At 48.0% G+C, this 20,373-nt stretch overlaps 2 non-coding genes across 2 annotated transcripts; both read right to left on the bottom strand.

Annotated features, from left to right (window-relative positions):
• Positions 1–1,706: 1,706 nt before the first annotated feature.
• Positions 1,707–1,779, bottom strand: Trnaa-agc (transfer RNA alanine (anticodon AGC)). Its single transcript has one exon. It is a non-coding gene; the product is annotated as a tRNA-Ala (tRNA).
• A 4,287-nt stretch (positions 1,780–6,066) lies between these two features.
• Positions 6,067–6,139, bottom strand: Trnaa-agc (transfer RNA alanine (anticodon AGC)). The gene has a single exon. It is a non-coding gene; the product is annotated as a tRNA-Ala (tRNA).
• Positions 6,140–20,373: the final 14,234 nt, after the last annotated feature.

Here is a 20,373-nt window from a genome sequence, read left to right as displayed (position 1 = left end):
ACGGTAGAAAACTGCACTGCGATCCCGTTAGGTGCGTGCAATGCCGCGACGGAAACTAGATCACGCGAGAGTTGCCGGAGAAACCGGCGGGCACGGCGGACGCACAGTTGCGCATTCTAATGTTTGCGCTCGGCTTGCAGGTCAACGGCCGAACATTTTGCGGGATGAAAGTTCGTGGCGAACAAACTTATTTCGGTCCCTCGAGTAGGTTTTTTGCAATAATACGGCTAGCCTGAGTGAATAAATATGGAGAAATCAATTACTTATTTGTTTATCAGCGTTATCTTATAGTCGCCTGCATGCCTTCCAAGTGGGAGAGTCGGGATATAGGGTAGACAGCGTCTTCAAATAATTAACGGGCAGATGTTGTACTCTAATAGATCGTTCGTAAGAGGGAAGGAATATCTGCAGAGTTCAAATTATTTATTCTGGTAATTCGAGAGTTACGACCGCTACCATGTTGCATTTTTAAACTTATTCGGGCTTTCCCAGCACTTCGGTTCGACCTGCTTTTCAATGTGCAGTCGAATGATTGGATAAGTTGCAACTATATATGATGATACGAAAGAATTTGACAATGCCGCTGATGTTTACTTTCGGGAGCAGTGAAAGCAGCGTTTTTGTTTTCGTGTCAAGGAAATTGTCTTAGCACGTACTTTTTTTCTTCTTGATTCCATTCTCTAACCATGAAAAAAAGGGTGAACCGGTGATTCCACGTTCTTTTTATGGAGTTCGAGATGAGGTTGCGCGCAAAAGTGAAAGACATAGTCGGAATTGACCCTGCCCTTTCACGGCCCATTCCACTGCCGCATTTTGCTTATTCGATGATGGAACTAGAAGATATGTGCATACCATCCCAGGGAGAAAATGCAGCCTTCTCCAACGCTTCTCATCATTAGACCGTCGCCTACTAACACCGCTAGAATACTGGCAGCGACGACGTTTTCCAGCAGGAGGGTTCGGAGGGTTCGGTGATGGGAGAATGTACAGAGCCCCTGACACTCTACACATAATGAAATAACGATTGTTTTTATTTCCCAAGCAATGTGCTAAGATCATACGGCTTCGACCAAAACAATGAGCGATTTTGCAGTTCAGTTGAAGCCAAACAAAAACAACGAAAATAATCGGAAGTTTGTAAAGGGCACCCTTCTGAATACCGATGCCTTCTTTAATGTTTTGATACTGAATTCATTTTCTTACATTTTATCAGTTTAATTCCTCCCTTCCCTGTTCCATAGATTTCGCCCCTCCTGAAATTAAATTCTGCGTACTCTTTGGATTTCATGTATATGTATGTTCTGACGGATGAAGTCGCAAACGGTAAAAAAAGAAACCATTAGTGTTATTTATGTTTCCAAATTCACCAGACTGTGTCACTTCAATTATGTATACAGTATTCAACACATATTTTGGGGCTACGATGTTCTTACCGGTCATGCAAGCTCGTATACTTGAATTAAGCCGTAACATTCGGCAAGAATGCAATGTTTAGGTATGTTGAATGTAAGGGATTCGTATCTAATGCGCCTGAAACAACTGGAGCGAATTTCGAATTTCAAAAATTCGATATTTCGCTTACGAAATTTTGAAGGCTTGCACACTCCGAGTGTAGCAGAATGCTGAAAGCTAAATGCACACTTTCTTGGGAGCTATTTGCAGAAGAGGGGGGGGGGGGCAACTAATGAGAAAAAAGAAAAAAGACATGGAGGTGCTGGGTATCGATCCCAGTACCTCTCGCATGCTAAGCGAGCGCTCTACCATCTGAGCTACACCCCCACGGTAACACCGTGTCGTAGGATCCTGTTAGGTGCGTGCCATGCCGCGACGGAAACTAGATCCCGCGACAGTGCCGAACAAACCGGCTCCCACCGTAGACTCAACGTTGTGCATTTTAATGTCTGAACTGCGCTTGCAAAGCAATTGCCGAGCATTGTAGAGGATGAGGTTCTTCAAGGACGATTGTGTTTTTTTGGCTTCCTAGACGAAAGCTTGATCGAGGAGCATATCTGGGTGATATGTTTCAACACTTCTAAAGCATGTGGCTTGCGGCGGTCATGTCTACAATGTTTAAATAAAGAAAACACTGGCATATTGAGAAAAACTTAAGAACATTATTACTCAAAGTGGGAGTATTTTTTAAAAATAAAATTGGATTTCTGACTGAAATTTGGTGTAGCAATTAAAAACGAACGTGTTGAAAACGTGTTGAAAAGTTGCTAGATCAACTGAACCTTAAAAGAGATGTCGCCGCGAGGCCAGGGCGAGGCGTCTTGAAAAACGGTACGGCGCAGTCCTTCATATTTGGGTAAACGGACATTGCTCAATCTACTGACCAGTTGTGTACAAACCTTCGTAGTCCTTGACTCAACTGGGAAAATAGCAACCACGGTGCCCTGTTGGAATCTACCCGTAGCAGCAGCCGCCGAAGCGCTTGCCATCGCCCACGCCTCGATAACCCGCCTGCCAGAGCACTAATTTACTAACATAACGGACTCGCATCAAGCCTGCCGCCTAGAACATGCCAACCTCGCACTTCCCCGAGCCATCCAGATACTCCAGAACCGAACACATCGATATCTCTTTTAACTGTATTCCAGGCCCGGCAAGCCTTGCAGGGAATGAGGCAGCCTACCCTGCAGCCCACGACTTCCTCACCCGGACCTTCCAAATGGGAAGGCCAGGTCTAAACTTCAAGAACCCAAGCTAGAAAGGGAAGAGTTCTGGATGGACAGATAATGCTCGCGCAGTCGTTTATTGACGCAACGACCGGTTTGACCTATGAAGCAAAAACCACAAGGCAACGGGACATGATAGACAACGCCTACAGCACACGCAACAAACTTGTACTTGTGGTTGACAGTGCACTTGTTAACAACGGACTTTATATTGCTATCTGTTTTTCTTTTGGCAACCAGTGGACAAATTTTTGATAATTTATTTGGAGCTTTGAACACCGCGTTAACAGCATAGCGGGAACCTACATTTTTAAGCCCGTGGGCCATCCTCTGGGTGTAAGGAATTACTGCAAATTTCTTTCTTTTCTGCGAAGGATCACCACTCGAGTTCCGTTTAGCACGACCTTTTACAAGTTTTATTAACTTATCGGTGACAGCCACGAGTACACTAGACGGAAAACCCGCGTCTTGTAGACGGGCTACTTGCTTCACAAAGCTAGCACCTAATAAATGTTTGCAGGATTTTTCTAGTGCTGATCTTAAGCAGAAAAAAGCAATGCCCGTTTTTACTACTTTAGAGTGGGCTGACCTGAAATTAAGGCTAGGTTTTGCAGAACTTGGGAACCTCTGAAGGCGACCACGCTTATTGTATGGGCTGGTATAGTTATTTGGCTTGTATACACTGCCGCATCGACGTATCTCGAGTTGTGATCGGTTCTGTAGGATGTGTGGAGTGCTTTCGCTCTTGCTTCGAGGCGCTTCCTTTTCTCAAGATTACTGAACAAGCAATAAAATTACGTTGCCAGTCACGGAACATCAAAGTAATTGCCTGTGCAATATGACTACTTCTGGAAAATGATCACAGTACTCTTATATTACCATTCAATTTTGTCACAAGAAGAAACGTATTGTACTCACTGTCTGTAAGTTAAAAAAAGTGCCTGCCAAGAAGGGCCTCCCCGACCGGCGCATACGCAAAAAAAGTTGAATATACTTATTTAAGAGCGTACCGCTAAATGGCAAGAACAATCGCTGACGTATACTGAACCATTGGCCGGCTTTTGTAGCCTATGTCCTATTCAAAAGCAGTCATGCTTCAGGCCTGACGAACACTGAGTGGAAGTTCCGATGGTGTTTACACGGTTACGGTAGATGAGATGGGCTTTGTTACAGATGAAACGTTTGTGTCGTCACTTTCCGTCGTAACAGTATGTTCCTTTCTGTTTTTCTCGACCCCAAAATACTCTCCGAGACCGAATATCGCGGACGTCTGTACTCTCCCGTTGTTGCACCACCCTCCATGCGCGCAGGATAACCACAAGAAAATTCTTATAAAACTTTCATACAACCTCCTTGGATAACCCGGAGAAATATATCCTACAAACTCACCAGGCCGTTTTCCCTACGAATGACAAAACGGTCTCTCAGCTCCCCCCCCCCCCAACCCAAGGAAACAGTAAAGAATAAACATTTGTTGTTGTAAGCACACATTCTTTCTAGTCTACAATGTCGTCGTGCAGAACTTGCCTTGAGAAGTAAAAGCGTACGAATGAAGAGTTAATTACAGAAAAAAAACTGTGGTTGATTCCTCTCTCATAGGAATCGGTAAAACACGAAAGTGAAATGTGGAGCGAACTCTGCAGCTGAGCATGATTTGCGGGTCGACGGCTGTCTTGTGGGTGCGCTTGGCGAGCGACGTTCTGCTGGCGGGGCGCTACGGCAAAGGTGTACTCGCGTCATTTCCGTGATGGATATGAAGTCAGTGACACCTTGTGTATTCTGGCATAAAACACTTTCGTGCTAAAATATAAAACCAGAAAACGAACAACCTTAAGTATAACGTACTCTTTAGTACTGAAGGTTGCTTCCCCGCAAGAAGAACCTGTGTGCAGGTGTGCATCCTTTACAGGCCGCTTGCTTCGTTGTAATGGCGTCACTTCCGTGACGGATATAACATCAGAGAGATCTTTGTGTATCCCGGAATAAAACACTTTCGCGTTAAAAACAGTGAGGTCCAGTTACTTGAGAAGGATCATAGAGTTGGTGCCCCGCAGCCACTAGCCCTGCACGAGGTATTGTTTCGTCCTACAATATATCGCGTCCGATCCTCAGTCGCAGGAATTAAAGAGGACGAGCAGCATTCAATGCAAACAACGCGATAAATAACAGGAAATAAAATACCCACAGGTTGTGCTTTGCAAGGAAGCTGCAAGGAAGCTGCTCTCAGTAAGAATGACACACACACACACACACACACACACACACACACACACACACACACACACACACACACACACACACACACACACACACACACACACACACACACACACGCACGCACGCACGCACGCACGCACGCACGCACGCACGCAAGCACGCACGCACGCACGCGCACACACACACACACACACACACACACAACGTACAGTTTGACGTGAGGACGGCGTCATCTTCAAGGCTGTTATTTGCGTTTCCATATCCGCAAAGGATTGGTCACTCGAAAAATTATTTCTCCAGCGCACACATTTGTGACTACGAAATTTTCAGCAGTGATGCGGGATCGCAATGTTCGTAGTTAGCCAAATATTAAGCAAGAACAGAATATTCATTGGAATCTGAAACTAAGGGCCATTCTACCTTGAGAAGAGGGAAGTCTAGCGAAGCTGGTGTTCTGGTTTGACTTGCTATGTTGGGGTTTAGCTATATTGAATTGTAAGGACGACAGTTGCCCGATCTGTACGTCACAGACTAGGAACACACACGAACGCTGGGTAGAGACAATAACGTTTTATTGTACCACGGCTAAACCAATCACAGAGCAGGCTGCAGTGAGCTGCACAGGTGGACGCCATGAAGTGCGCCATCGCGCTGTCCGTGGCGAGGAGTATGCAGGACTCGGAAAAGAGGCAGCGGCTGTGGAGAGGAGTATATATTGGGGCTGTAACAATTTTCCATCCGTTGATGGCCGTGCTTTGCGGTGGGCCACGAAGGGCCGGAAAGCCAGCTTACAGAAATCAATCTTGCACTCTATTGCTTAAAGCTGGCTTCACCTCTAAACAGCAGTGAACTGCTGGAAAGACGCTTTTCAGGTGAGATTATAAGTCGTCTCATATCAATGTTTGGAGACCTTTTTATGTACTGTGAATTTGTCTATGCACTGAACACATGTTGCTGACTAAACTTGCTGCGAAACCTTGCGGCACTATCCACATACAGCTTCGCTGTAATAAAACTGTCAAATGATTTGTGTATCAAATAACAACGTATACAATTGGAATACAAAATTTGGAATAATCGCAGGCCCCATCCGTTGGAAACCACTCACTGCAGACGCTCTTGAGATCCTTGCAAACAAAGAAGTAACAGTGGGAGATGAAAAAAAGAGACATGGAGGTGCTGGGTATCGATCCCAGTACCTCTCGCATGCTAAGCGAGCGCTCTACCATCTGAGCTACACCCCCACGGTGGGACACTGCACTGCGATCCCATTAGGTGCGTGCAATGCCACGACAGAAACTAGATCACGCGAGAGTAACCGAAGAAAACCGGCTGCCGTCGTGGACTCCGCATTGCGCATTTTAATGTTCCCGCTAGGTTTGTATGCAGGTAAACGACCGACCATTTTTCTGAAAGAATGTATGTGGCAAACAAACTGAAGTCGGCCTCTCGATTAGGCTGTTCGTGATAATTCGGCTGTTCAATTAGACTGTTCGTCTTTCAAAGAAGGCTTTGAAAGAAATGCAGTGGGGCAAAGCACCTTGTGAGGATCAGATAAAAGCAGACCTCTTGAAGGATGGCGGGCAAATCGTACTAGAAAAACTGGCAGACCTGTATGCGCAATGCCTAATGACCGTGAGTGTACCGGAATCTTGGAAGAACACGAACCTCATCCTAATTCATGAGAAAGGTGACATGAAGGACTTGAAAAATTACACGCCGACCAACTTACTGTCAGTCGTCTACAAGGTACCAAGGTAATCGCTAACAGAATTTCTGTCACTTCAGATTTCAGTCAACCTAATAAACAAGCAGGGTTTCGTAAGGGCTATTCAACAATAGACCATATTCACACGATCAATCAGGTGATAGTCTTCATAGATTATGAGAAAGCGATTGACTCGGTCGAAACCGCAGCAGTCATTCTGGCATTGCGGAATCAGGGTGTAGACGATTATTACGTAAGAATACTATAGGATATCTACAATGGGTCCACAGCTACCGTTGTCCTACATAAGAAGAGCAAGAAAATACCCATAATGAAGGGTGTCAGACAAGGAGGCACAATCTCTCCAATGTTATTCAGAGCTGTTTACAAGAGGTATTCAGAACATTGGTTTGGGAACAGGTGGGAGTAAGGGTTAATGGAGAATACCTCAGTAACCTCAGATTTGCTGATGATGTTGCCTTGGTAAGTACTTCGGGGGGGGGGAGGGAGGGGGGGGGGATTGCAAAGCATGATTACTGCACTTGACAAGCACAGTACAATCGTGGGCCTGAAAATTAACATGCAGAAAACTAAAGTATTCCGCAATAACCCCGGCAGAGCACGGCAGATTGATATAGGTGGCGAGGCAGTGGAAGTGGTAAGCGAATATATCTACTTACGCCAAGTTGTAACCCGGATCCCAACCGTGAGGCAGAGATAATTAGAAGAATAGGAACGGGGTGGAGTGAATTCGGCAGGCATTCTCAGATAATGAATGGCAGCCTACCATTCTACTTGAAGAGGAAAGTGTATGACAGGTACATGTCACCGGTACTCACCTACGGGGCAGAAACTTGGGGGCGCACTAAAAAGTTCAACTTAAATTGAGGACGACTCAGCGTGCAATGGACCGGAAGATGATGGTGTAATGTTAAGGGACAAGATGAGAGCTGAGTGGGCCAGGGAACAAACGCGTGCTGCGAACATAGTAGTAGAAATTAAGAGGAAATAGGTGTGGGCCGGGCATGCAGTGTGAAGGCAAGATAACCGTTATCCATTGAGAGTAACAGAGTGGATCTCTAGAGAAGGTAAACGTGGCAGGGGGTAGCAGAAAGTTAGGGGGGCAGAGGAGATCAAGAAGTTTACAGGGATAAATTGGTCGCAGTTAGCAAAGGACCGCGATAAGTGCAGATCTATGGGAGAGGCCGTTGCACTACTGTGGGCGTAGACAGGCTGATTGCGATGATTATGATAAATTCATTTTAACAGGTTAACCGGTTTCCGTCATGTGAGCGAAATAAAATAAAAGTTGCATGTTGAAACTGCTCACAAGCCTGTCCAGGGCCATATTCATGTTCAATTAACAATCAATACTTCACAAAAGAAAACGGTGAAAGTATCCTCATAGATTGTAGGAATTAAAGCCGCCGGCTTATTAAAATAGAAATTAAAAATTAAAACGGCCAAGACAGACGGGAAAATGCTTATTTTTAATAAAAATATACGCGGTAATAAAAACTAGCCCTGACGTAAATAAACCATGAATAATCGATAGTCCTGCAATTACGGTGAGTGCCGTTGTTCGGGATTCTATAAAGTGACGAACGCGGTAGAGGGAAGAGATAAAAAGTTCAAATATAGCTTTGAGTGGGTGACATAGAAATCGAGATGGCCTCGCAGGATGAGGATATGTATTCCTAAAAAGCCTCAGAGATCCTGCTGTCGCGCACGTCACACTTTATGCATCACAATGAGACTGTGAGTTGACCAAAAAAGCAAGAAACTATGCCATTTTATGAAAACACTACATCGCGGTGGGTCGGTCGATCGTAATGCGGCAACATGTGTTGTTTTGGTATTGATATCACATATCGTAAAGCAATCATTGAAGAAAGTTGCACCGATTACATAAAGCGTCACTGTAGCTTTGTACTGTCTTGACGTAGCTTTATTAGCGTGCCCTTACGCGGAACTTCACTTTCATTCGCATTTATTTTTTTAAATGTTTATTTACAGCACTGCTAGCCCTTACGGGTTTTAGCAGGGATGGGAGGTGAACAATGCACGATGTTAACGTGAACAACAAATACGGCTGTCCTCCAAAGTTTTCGGAGGATTTGAATCCTGGGAACACCTCGGAAAACCGAGAATTCGAATCCGCAATGGATGCTACAATGAATTCAATTTTTAATAGATCGACTCGCGGAGTTAATGACTGAAGAGCGAATTGTTTGCATTTTGGGTTCCGCCAGGCGTGAGTAATTTTTAACTGTGGAATATTTCGGACATCAGTTTAGCTTAAATTTCAGGTACATCTGACGTAACTCGAAACATTTTAGTGAGGGGCGTTGCTCTCTGCTATCCAAAATGCGTTGCTTGGGTCATGTACCCACTTGATTGAGCCCAGCTTTAGAACCAAGTTCAGAGCTGGATACCCTGACGGGCTGCTTAATAGTCTCGCAGAAGTACTATTGTTAGAAAACCGCAAGTACGCTGGAAGCAAACCCCAATGTGAGGAACCCCGTCACGGAACCGCGGTTATCCTGTCTTAACGCGCCGACGCTACACAGGCGATGGGGCGCGCCGTAATGGAGGGCTTCGGATTAATTTTGACACCTAGGGATCTTTATCGTGCGCCGAAATCTCGAACACACGGGCGTTTTCTCTTTTCGCCTCTGCACCTCGGCTACGATTGGGCTGGCTATCCTCTCTGCGCCGTTCGAACGCAGCCTGTCCCATACTTGTGGCTGGGGACTTCAATGCTGGGGGTACCCCACCTTAAGTGAACGCGGGCGTGTGCTACTAGAACACTTCAGTGATGCTAACTTTATGCTTCTGAATCACATTTCGTGCCCTACGCACCGATGTATTCATCCTCGGATGCCACCGTACTCACCTGACTTAACATGGTGGCTTGGGGGTGATACGGCATCATGGCAGCGAGAAGCAGACTGCTGGGGCAGTGACCATCCCCCCACTACGATTGGCATTACCCCGAGCTCGACGCGTCGCCTTCGGCGTAGCTGCACGGTTGTGAATTGGGATGACTTTCGGGGTAAAACCAACACAAACCTCACGGCGCTCAGCCCAGATCCAATCGCTGTTATTAGGCATGCGCTGAATGACGCCTCTCAGAAAACTTGTGGAGAGGAGTCCTGCCAAAAACCTGACCTCCGCCTTTTGCAGCTATGGGCCCAGCGCAAGCACGTTGAAGTGGCTGCCTCATAGATCCCTCGTCTGTGGAGGCTCAAATACGCTTGCAACGCCTGACTGCGGCTGCCAGGCGTCATAAGAAACATCTGTCAAGGCAGCGATGGCTGAGCTGGTGTGAATCACTCGGCCCATCGGCGACTACATCATCCATCTGGCGCACCTTTCTGGCGATGGAAAGTGGAGGCCGCACTCCGGATGCGGCAGCCAGTGCATGTCTGGCATCGGGCAAGACTCCCGTCCAATTAGCCACCGATGTTGCCCGCGCCTTGTACCCTGCCTATGACATCCTTCCAGCCAGTAGCCCGTGCCCGTTTCCTCTGTCACATCGGGTCGGGTCCCCACCCTCTGACGACGCGGCTCATGGAATTCAAACTTCTTTTACAATGGCTGAGTTCCTAGCTGCGATTGACCACGCAACACTTCGGACGACTCCGGGACCGGACGGCATTACATATGACGTGTACAAGAACCTCGATGAGCCAGCGCTTAGCCATCTCCTCAACTACGTCAACGAGGTTTGGCTCTCTGCCCAAATACCAGAGTCGTGGCTTCACGCAGACATTGTGCCTATACCGAAGCCAGGGAAGTCACGCGACCATCTTCCCAACTTGCGCCCAATCGCCTTGACGTCCACGCTTTGCACGCTTCTGGAGCGCATGCTGGCAGCCCGCCTTCAATGGTGGTTGGACACCTTCCAATGGTACCACCAAGCCCAGATCGGGTTTAGACCTCGTCTGGGTACAGAGGATGGGCTGGGCCATTTGTCGTCAATGGTGCTACTGGGAGGTCGTTCACACAAAGCGCGGACAGTCCTTGCTATGGACATCCGCAAGGCCTACGAGAACGTCAGCCACGAGGCAATCCTGGAAAATCTACGAAGTCTTCGTCTACCAGACAAAGTGTGCGCTTTCATCGAGACCTTTCTTACGGGAAGATCCTTCTCTGTACGAATCGGCGGGGCAAGCTACGGCCACTTCACACCAGTCCGCGGAGAACCTCAGGGGTCGGTTATTTCACCCCTCATCTTTATTATTATTATGTTGCCGCTTGCCTGGCATCTGGGCTCCATACCGGACCTGCATTTCCTCGTCGACGCGGGCGACATAACGGTATGGACCGTCCACCCAGACCTGCATCGCCAAAACGTGTGCCTTCAACAGGCCTTGAGAGACACGCAGACATGGTGTCAATACGCTGGACTGACACTTTCAGTTCTGCCTGTGGCCAGTGCTTGGGGCTGTCGCAAACTAGCGATTTCTCCCCTCATACTGCAACTTTCCGGCCAAACCATACGCACCGCCGCATCTCTTCGCGTGCTAGGTTTGGAAATCTCTGCGTCTGGGTCGGCTGCCATGTGGCTTCGACCTGCCCGACAAAAAGCAGAACAGATGCTTCACCTGATTCGACGCATTTCGCAGAAGTCTGGTGGTTCCTGCTCTAAGATGGCTCGCCTCCTGGTGAGGTCAGTACCGCAGCCTCGACTGGTTTATCAGGCCCGATTCCAGTACATGACTCAGACGGAGTGGGCCCGACTTGATGCTATCCACAGAGCCGCTATGCGCACCATCGCCTGCTTAGTCCCGAAGACGTAGTGAACGTGGGTGGGATGTGGAGGCTCTGCGCATCCCGACCTCCCACTCCCTGCTGGCCATAAATAAAGTCTTTCTCTCTCTCTCTCTCTCATCGCCTGCCTTCCTGCAATGAACCCAATACCATCGCTCCAAGCTGAGGCTCAGCTGAACACGCTTGACGAACTCGTCGAACAACGTCGCTCAGCCCGCATACACAAACGCACTTTTGTTGCGGAAGCAGCGGCCTTGGCTAGCTATATGGGCTGTTCCCTACCTGCTTCACCAGATCGCCCTGTAACCAGGCTGCCGTGGCGGTATCGCCAGGTGACTGACAACCGACCACTGACTAGACTGCACACTCGAACTACCGGAAAAGCATGTGCGAGAGGATCACTACTGATGGCTGTTCACTATGGCTGCGACCCAGTACGAGGCGATAGAGGCCTTCGTGGACGCTGGTGCCCAGGATGGCGTTTTATCTACGGCGATACAGTGTCCCGTTTATCCTGACGCCTCTCAAAGTTGCCTGTACCAAACCATCCGCACCCTGCCCTCTCTGCTGGCGGAGCTCACAGCCATCCGGGATGGCCTACAGGCACTAACGCCGGCCCTACAGCGCGCCCCCGTGGTTTCCATCCTGCATCTTTATACGGACTCCAGCGCGGCGATACGGGATTTACGCCGAGTATCGAACAATTGTACTATTTCAAGGGACACCCACACACTACTAGACACGTACCCCTGCCCTCTCAGGCTGGTGTGGGTTAGGCGGAATACGCGCCCCGCTCACATTGCAGCGGATATGGCTTGTCACCCGACGTATATTCCTCGGCCGCTGCCAATGTTAACAACCGGTCCGATAGAAAACTTTCTCCAACGGAAGGACGATCTGCGTCGCGCCACACGTGCCCTGATCCCCCCGTGTGGAACGGGCCCCCCAGTAGACTTGCTCACTGGGAAGAGGTTTTGCTGCGCAGACTTCGCGTTGGAGTGGCGCTTTCACCTGCTGTGACCTGGGCGTGGCCACCACGCTACCATGCCCCGTTCGACGACACCTGCCCCTTCTGCACAGCTCCGGCCGCATAAGCTGATGCGGACCATCTCATATGGGCGTGTCCTTCACTGGCCTCAGCCAGAAAGCGACACCTGTGAGGCACAGGCCTCCGTCCTGGAAGACCCCCCCCCCATTAGCTGATTAAACCTCTCAGGGATCCAAGCTTTGTTCTTGCAGATAAACATGGAACTGCCTGTGTCCCTCTCGCGTCGTAAGCATCTTGGGGAAGTTTCTCTTCTAACGGGAGGGATTCGCAGCTACTAGGCGAAGTGAATTTGAGCGGAAACAGCGACGGCGGGTTTCGGTCGTTTTAGGGGGAAGCTCTTTGGCAGCCGTTGCCTGGGCTTCGCAGGAGCGTCCTCTCTTTACGTCCGCGTAACCGAGTCAGCGAACGCACCAACGATGACAGAAAGAAAACGGAGAGGAGCGTCTAGCGAAGGGTGAGGTGGAGTACGACACGTGTGGCTACGGTGTCATATCTCTCACCGCCTTTCCTTCACATATGTCTCATGCATCGCCACCAAGGAGCGCCCTCCCCCTGACCCTTTCCCCAGATGCGGTTTCATTCTCAGCCAATCCGAACCACGGGACGTTTCCACGGGAGGTTCAAACACGATATGCAACAACATGCTCGCTGCTCCCTTGTGAGGGCTGATCCGAACCACGTGATATGTGCGCGGGAGGTTTAAACACGATTTGCAACATGCTGGCCTGCGGCGGCGGCGCACTGCGAGGTAGCAGCAGAGTTGCGCACGCCCCCCTGCGTTCGCTGATCACGCGAACACTTCCTGAGATGCAGCAGAAATGCGCCATGACGTAGAAGACTGCAGCTCGCGCTTCACACAATTTTCATATTAGGGAGTGTAGTAATCGTCAGTGCATTTTTTACGTCCATCCACGCTTCTGTTTATTTTTCGCAATCACCTGATAACCGCACTACCCCGTCAGCTGCCGACTCCGCAACTTGTCAAAGGGGCATCGGTGGAGGCGAGGGGGAAATAGTTGTGAAAGAGGTGTCAGCGATGGTGAGGAGGAGCCCCGGAGCGGCGCCGAGTAAATCGATGACACCGGAATGAAAACCCGGGGGGTTAGACATGTACTGTTTTGTAGTGAAAACGCTCGTGTGTACGATATTTCGTCGTACGTTAAAGATCCCCAGGTGGTCGAAAGTAATCCAGAGCCCTCCACTACGGCGTGCCTCACGCCTGCGTTGCGTCGGCGCGTTAAACCCTACAATCACTCAATCAACAACGCCTTAGCCACTGAGCTGCCGCGGCGGGTCAGGATAAAGAGAGGGGCTCCCCGTGTGGTGGTATGAGGGGATTTTTCTGCCCCTTATAAGCTTGGTATTCCGTGACATGCCATTAATAACAGAGAAAGGAAAGCCAGTTGCAACATTAGGCATGCAAAACTTTACGTCCACTGGAGCGTAGTTGTGGTGTTTGAAATGAAACTGTCATGCGGCCGGTCCTACATCGGCCAGACAGGACGGCGCATCAACGGTCGCCTAAGGGAGCACGCCTAAAACAGGGCGCGGGCAGTAACCTTGCAGCGCACTGTTCGAAGCGTAGCGGTTGCAGGCCGTACTTTGAAAGAGTCACCATCCTAAGGCGATACCGAGAGCAACACACGCAAGACATACTCGAAGCATTAGACACACAATGTAAATTCTGTGCTAGACCAGGTGCTCTATGGCACATAATATGGGAGTGTGTCAAGAACCCAGACCTGCCAGCCCCTTTTCCTTCCCCTACCCCGGAGCAGTGGGAGATACTGCTGTCCAGCTCCCTCCCTCAAGATCGACTTCTGTTGGTCAAGAGGGCCAGTCGAGAAGGGACGGCACATGGTTACCTGAAATGAGGAACCACCCCACCTTAGTTCAATAAAAAAAGTTTTGTCTCTCTCTCTCTCATACACCAAAAGGGAAAAAAATTGCTTGCATCATCAGTCCTTTATTGGAGTCAATGGACAAGGAGATTAGGTATCTCACTTCACAATCCCTATTAATAGGGATTGTGAAGTGAGATACCTAATAACAGTAATTACTGTTATTTTGTAGCGTGAGCTGCACTGGCCGAGGTTGAGCAGTTTCGCGTGGCCCCTGGAGAGCCGTGCTGTGCATGCGCGAGGAGCAGTGACGTCACATGGCGCACAGAACGTTGCTCGCTGCCCGGCGTCTCCCACACACCCCACGCGCCCAGCCGTCTTAGCCTACCTCAGTTCCGCACGTGGCGGCCAGGTCCACTTGATGATCATGTGAGGGGTGGCCGGGTGTGGAACCGATGGCTCGTGCGTCGCAGAGACACCGGCGTGCGCCTGTGTAACCAGCTTAGCTCTCGGGAGATTGGTGACGCTGCGCCGGATCATCTCGATAAATATACATGTGTCACATAAGGCGTATACCACGTGTGTGTCATTGAAGCAGCAGTGAGCATGACAATCAAGCTAATCCTAGACAATTGGGAAAGCGAAGAATCACCAGCTAAACATTAATTTACGCTACGTATATCCTGGCATAGCCGAGCTAAGCCACTGCCAGTTTTTCTGTATATGTTCCATCTGATACACGTGTTTAAACCCCTCTTTCATTTTAATAAAACTGTAGTTGGCAGTCAGCGCTGCGTGTGTCTATTCTTTCCTTTGTCCTGTCTTCAGCGCTATTTTTGTTTTTGATTGATTGTAGGGTTTAACGCGCCGACGCAACGCAGGCGAGGTGGTGCGCCGTAGTGGAGGGCTCCGAATTAATTTTGACCACCTGGGGATCTTTAACGTGCGCCGAAATCTCTTACGCACGGGCGTTTTTTCTTTTCGCCTCTTTTAAATGCGGAGCATTTCTTATGCTCGCCTGGTCCTGCGTCGTTGATGGCGGCGCCGTCCACACGCTCACTGCGCATGCGCAACTCTCCTCCTTACACCCACAGCTCCGCGATACCACACTATAAAAAAAAGGAAATAGTTAGCGGCGCCCGGCTTCGATCCCACGACTCTCTAACCGCAACGGGAGGTACGTGGTGCTCTTCCCACTACGGGACAGGAGCAAGTGCTACGAACGCGCCTTATGTGCTTGACTCATTCAAACTACGTCAAGAAGCTACTGCTACAACTAAGGCACGCGAAGCTGAACGTCAACGGAAACGACGAACTGAAAACTTTAGAGGGGGATGCTGAATTTCCCGTGGGAAAGGTGTGGCGGGAAGCGCCACGTGCCTTGCAGCTCAACCAGCCCCTTCCGCAGCGCCTCTGATGCTGATTGTGGCAGGATGCCCCTAGGGATTGGCCAACCGAAGAATCTATCACGAGATAGGTTCGCGTTCAACCACCGTCGTCATCTTCCCGTAGGGGAACCGCCGAAGAAGAAGAAGAACGAGAAGACAAAGCTGCGAAGAGGAGGGCGTGTACATTGCTCTCAGCCGGTGCACCAATGTCAACAACCTTTACCTCACCATAGCTGACGGAGACTACCGATTCTACCACAGAGACAACATCGACAAGAACATGATGGACGAGTTTCGGCGCCTCGAGAACCACCGCCTACTCACCTTAACACAACAGCACTTGCGTGCCTTTGCCACCGGTGTGGACCCGGATGGGGAATTCCCTCTGGCGCTAGTAAAAACCAGATCACTCAACATAACGGCAACACAATGGAACCACACGGAAACGCCACGATGCTTCGCATCCTCATCAGGGTTCCCCAAGGGAAGATGGTGTAATTATTTTTTCTTTTTTTCTTTTTCATTTTCCCTTTGTATATTTCTCTTATTTTGCTTTTTAAGGACCGGTTTGCGTTGGCATAAATAAGAAGGCTGCGCTATGCACATAGAACAGCGAGCAGGATGATTTATTATTTCTTTGTTTTACCTGATCTGTTCAGCTGAAGAACATCTCCAGGTGGTCCTGGCTGAACCGATACGTGCAGATGTAACTGTCGCAAAGAAAAAAAATCAGAGTTTAATTTATTGTCGGCTATCCAAATGACTGCTCTCAGCAATACATATTAAGTGTGTGAATATTATACACTAGTGAATAATGATAGTCCCATGAATATGATTTACCTGCTATAGCGTTATGTTTGGCAGCTGTTCCAAAATTAACCTCTATAAATGAATAATTTATAGGTGCACTCAAATCTATTTACTTGTGAAAGGAGAAATATCCCAGGTGGTATTCACGTAGCGCAAACACAAAATACACGAAAGCGCCATCGCGACCCGAGAACGCACGTGTGTACGTCAGCTCAAGATGTTTCCGAGGCGGTTTCTATAGACAGACTGAGATTTCCGGCCAAAAGTTCAAGCATTTTAGGCAAAACCACCTTCAGGTGGTGTGGTCCGGATAACCTTGAGCGAGCGGAAGCGGCCTTTTCAGTTCATTGGCGGAGGCGCGCAGGGAAGGACAGAATAATGGTTTTAACCCCCCACCAGGTAGGTGGCCAGACATCAGCACCTAAGGCTCGCATGAATAAAGTTTACTCCTCCTCCTCCTCCTCCTCCTCCTCCTCCTCCTCCTCCTCCTCTTTCTCCTCCCCTGCGAAGGTATATACCTGAACCATATACGAGTGGAAGTAGACGTAAAAAAATTCGGCCATCTCCACTAACGTGGAACCTGGGGAGGGGCGAAGCATGCAGTGTATAAGTGTATGCTTGACGCCTTGGTCTTTTTCCTAACGGAGACTAAACCATTGGGGGTAGAGGTATACAGCTGTGTTGTAAGAGTCTTGTATCTTCGATGCACGAAGGGTTATAGCGCGAGGCGTAAACGAGTGTCCGGGTGTTTTTATAGTACGCGTCACATTCTAGCGCGAGGCGTAAACGAGTGTCCCGATGGTTTAGCACCGTGACTACATGTGACGACGATTTTGACGGCGACAGGAGACGCCATAAGCCCCAGCCCCTAAGGGGCTTCGCCCCTAAAATGTAACTTCGCTGTTCTATCGAGTTCCGGAAAGTGTCATGCAAAGAATCAAGAGGATTGCATATCGTCGCACTATCTTATCTTCGACAATTTCGGATTGCGTGTTTCAGTGATAGAAGGCGCGTGCATCAATCGAAATCTTGTACGCACGCGCGGGGTTACCTTCTGCTTCGCCTTGTCCTCCTATAGTAAACTAGCTTGCTGTGAAAATAACGTTCTCCTTCTTCTTCTTCTTGTTATTATATTATTATTATTATTATTATTATTATTCCACTACAACCACCACATTGAACAGAAGGGTAATAGGTTGCTAGATTTTTTGGCTTTCACTTCTATGGCACAGTGTAATCGCATAAAAAATTGCAGTGGAAATATTCTGGACCTGTGCTTTTCGAACTTTGATGGCGTTAGTGTGTTGCACTCTGATTGTTCTTTAGTAATACCGGACAGATTTCATCCTCCTCTTTCTATTTCCTGTTGCCTCCCTTCATTGCTCCACCGTTCCGTAAATTCCAACAACACGCAACCTCATTACGCTTTCGCCAGGGGAGATTATGCTGGGCTGTATGGCTATTTTTCCGCTGCCCCTTGGTCGACCGTCATTGACCACACTGATGTCAATGAACAAGTCGACCGTTTCACAGAGATTGTGCTTTCGGGTATGAAGGAATACATCCCGCAATATTTACCGAGGAGGTTCAAGTTTCCACACTGGTTTTCTTCTGAATTGCGGGATGCCCTGAAACTCAAGGAACGTGCGCACAGAAAAATGAAGCGCTCTGGTGCCAACCAGTTTGCTCAGGAATTCCGGCGCCTACGTGCCCTATGTAAAATATTGCACAAACGTGATCATACTTCGTACCTGGCGTCGGTAGAAACTAAAGCAACTCACCAACCGGGAGCCTTCTGGAAATACATTCATTCTAGATCTAGTACAACTAAAGATTCTATTCGTCTTCTAGACTCCAACGGCGATGAGGTTGTCAAGGTGGCCGACTGCTTTGCTCGTCAATTTTCTTCTTTTTTTGGGATTAGCGGTGGTAGTGACAACAGCAGTGCCCCTTGCCACCAGGGCGAGAACTCCGGTTGTTTACAACTGGACGAGAACATCATTCGGACCAGCATCAAGCGGCTCAAGCCCTCGCTTTCTTGTGGGCCAGATGGTATTCCTGCTGCAATCCTAAAAACATATGCAAATATATTCGTTCCTGTGTTCACTTCAATATTTAATAACTGCCTCCGGTCGGGAACGTTTCCTCGCTCATGGAAAATCTCTCGCGTATTCCCTGTTTTCAAGTCAGGCCTAAAAACTGATGCAATAAACTATAGGCCTGTCTCGCTGCTTTGTTCTGCCTCTAAAATTTTCGAGTTATCTCTTCATACGGTCTTGTCTTTCTCATTTAAACATGTCCTCATTCCTAATCAACATGGATTTATGCGTGGTCGTTCAACTTCCACGAACCTTGTATGCTTCATGGAGCAGGCTGTCCCAGCAATCGTTGGTAGAAGCCAACTGGATGTGGTCTACTGTGACATGAGCAAAGCCTTTGATGTTGTCAACCACTCGTTATTGCTTGCAAAGCTCACTCTGTTAGATGTACACGCTTCTTTGGTGGGTCTTATGCGTTGTTATCTCAAGGAGCGATATTGCTATGTAAGTGTTAACGGTCAAACATCATTTAGGTACAAAGCAACCAGTGGTGTACCCCAAGGCTCCGTTCTGGGTCCCCTTCTTTTTTCCATTTTCATTAACGATGTTGCTTCTGCCATTCAAAATTCTTCTTTTTTGTTGTACGCTGATGATATAAAAATCTTTAGAGAAGTGCGTAGTGTTCAGGACTGTAATTCTCTTCAGGTTGATATTGTGTCATTCCATCGTTGGTGCACTAAAAACGACCTTATTTTGAACCCTTCAAAAACTAAAGTTGTCTCCTGAAGTAGAAAAACTCAACAGCTGCAATACCCTTATGAAATTGCAGGCACCACGCTGCCGAGGGTGACCGAAATTCGGGACTTGGGAGTACTTTTTGATTCTCCTCTGACTTTCTCTTCCCACATTGCACAAATTACCCGTCGGTCTCTTCGTTGTCTGGGTGCTGTTTGCAGGTATTCTAGAGAGTTTAAAGGTCCGCTTCCTTTCTTAAAGTTGTATTCGGCTCTCTGCTTACCTCTTCTTGAATACGGGTCTGTTGTCTGGAATGGAACTTGCAAGTCCAATAGTGACCGCATCGAAAGGGTTCAAAATAAGTTCCTTTCTATCTTTAGGCACCGTTTCCGTCATGTACAAGAAGACGCAAACGGCAGCATGTCTTGTCTCAAAAGTATTCCTTCCCTTTGGTGTCGACGAATGAGAGCTGACATTATCTTTCTTTATAAACTTCTTCATGGTGATATTTTGTGTGATGACTTGGTTGCACTTATCAATGTCAACTTGCCGAACAAACTTTTCCGAAGATTTCGAACTTTCAGAACAGATGCTTTAAGTAGACGACGCTCGTCCATCTGCAGAATACAATGTGCATATAATGAATATTCCGATCGTCTTGATATATTCCAGAGCTCTTTGTCTTTGTTCTCTTATGAATTGAAAACTGTTGTAGCTTAAGTGCCTTTATGTCATCTATGTGCCGTATTTCTGTTCCATATTTATTTTATGCAAATCATCATCTTGCTTGTTTGTTTTTCACTTTTCCTGATTTTGTGTTGCTTGAATTTCTGTCGGTTTAAGTGTCAGTGCTTGTAATGCTGAACTTCGTTTTTCCATTTTGAAACTTCCTAACATTTTGTTACAAAACCTTTGTTTTATGTGTATAATCTATCTCCGTCATGTTCATTGAGTATTTGCTTGTGTATTTTCAATTTTTCACGTGCCTTCAACGTTTTTGCTGGCCGGGTGTCATGGCTTCTAACACTAGGCTTCCGTTTTTTTTTGCTGTTTTGCATTCTGGGATCTCTGTAACTATTTTTACCTTATTGTTTCTTTCATATATATGGTTTTCTGTGTTGTGTTGTCTTGAT

Source organism: Haemaphysalis longicornis, unplaced genomic scaffold (genome assembly GCF_048455015.1).
Source record: "Haemaphysalis longicornis isolate Haplotype H1 unplaced genomic scaffold, Haemaphysalis longicornis Haplotype H1 scaffold_5, whole genome shotgun sequence".
Taxonomy (NCBI): Eukaryota; Metazoa; Arthropoda; class Arachnida; order Ixodida; family Ixodidae; genus Haemaphysalis; species Haemaphysalis longicornis.
The sequence above is the reverse complement of the archived record's forward strand: the minus strand, read 5'-3'. Positions and strand labels throughout refer to the sequence as shown.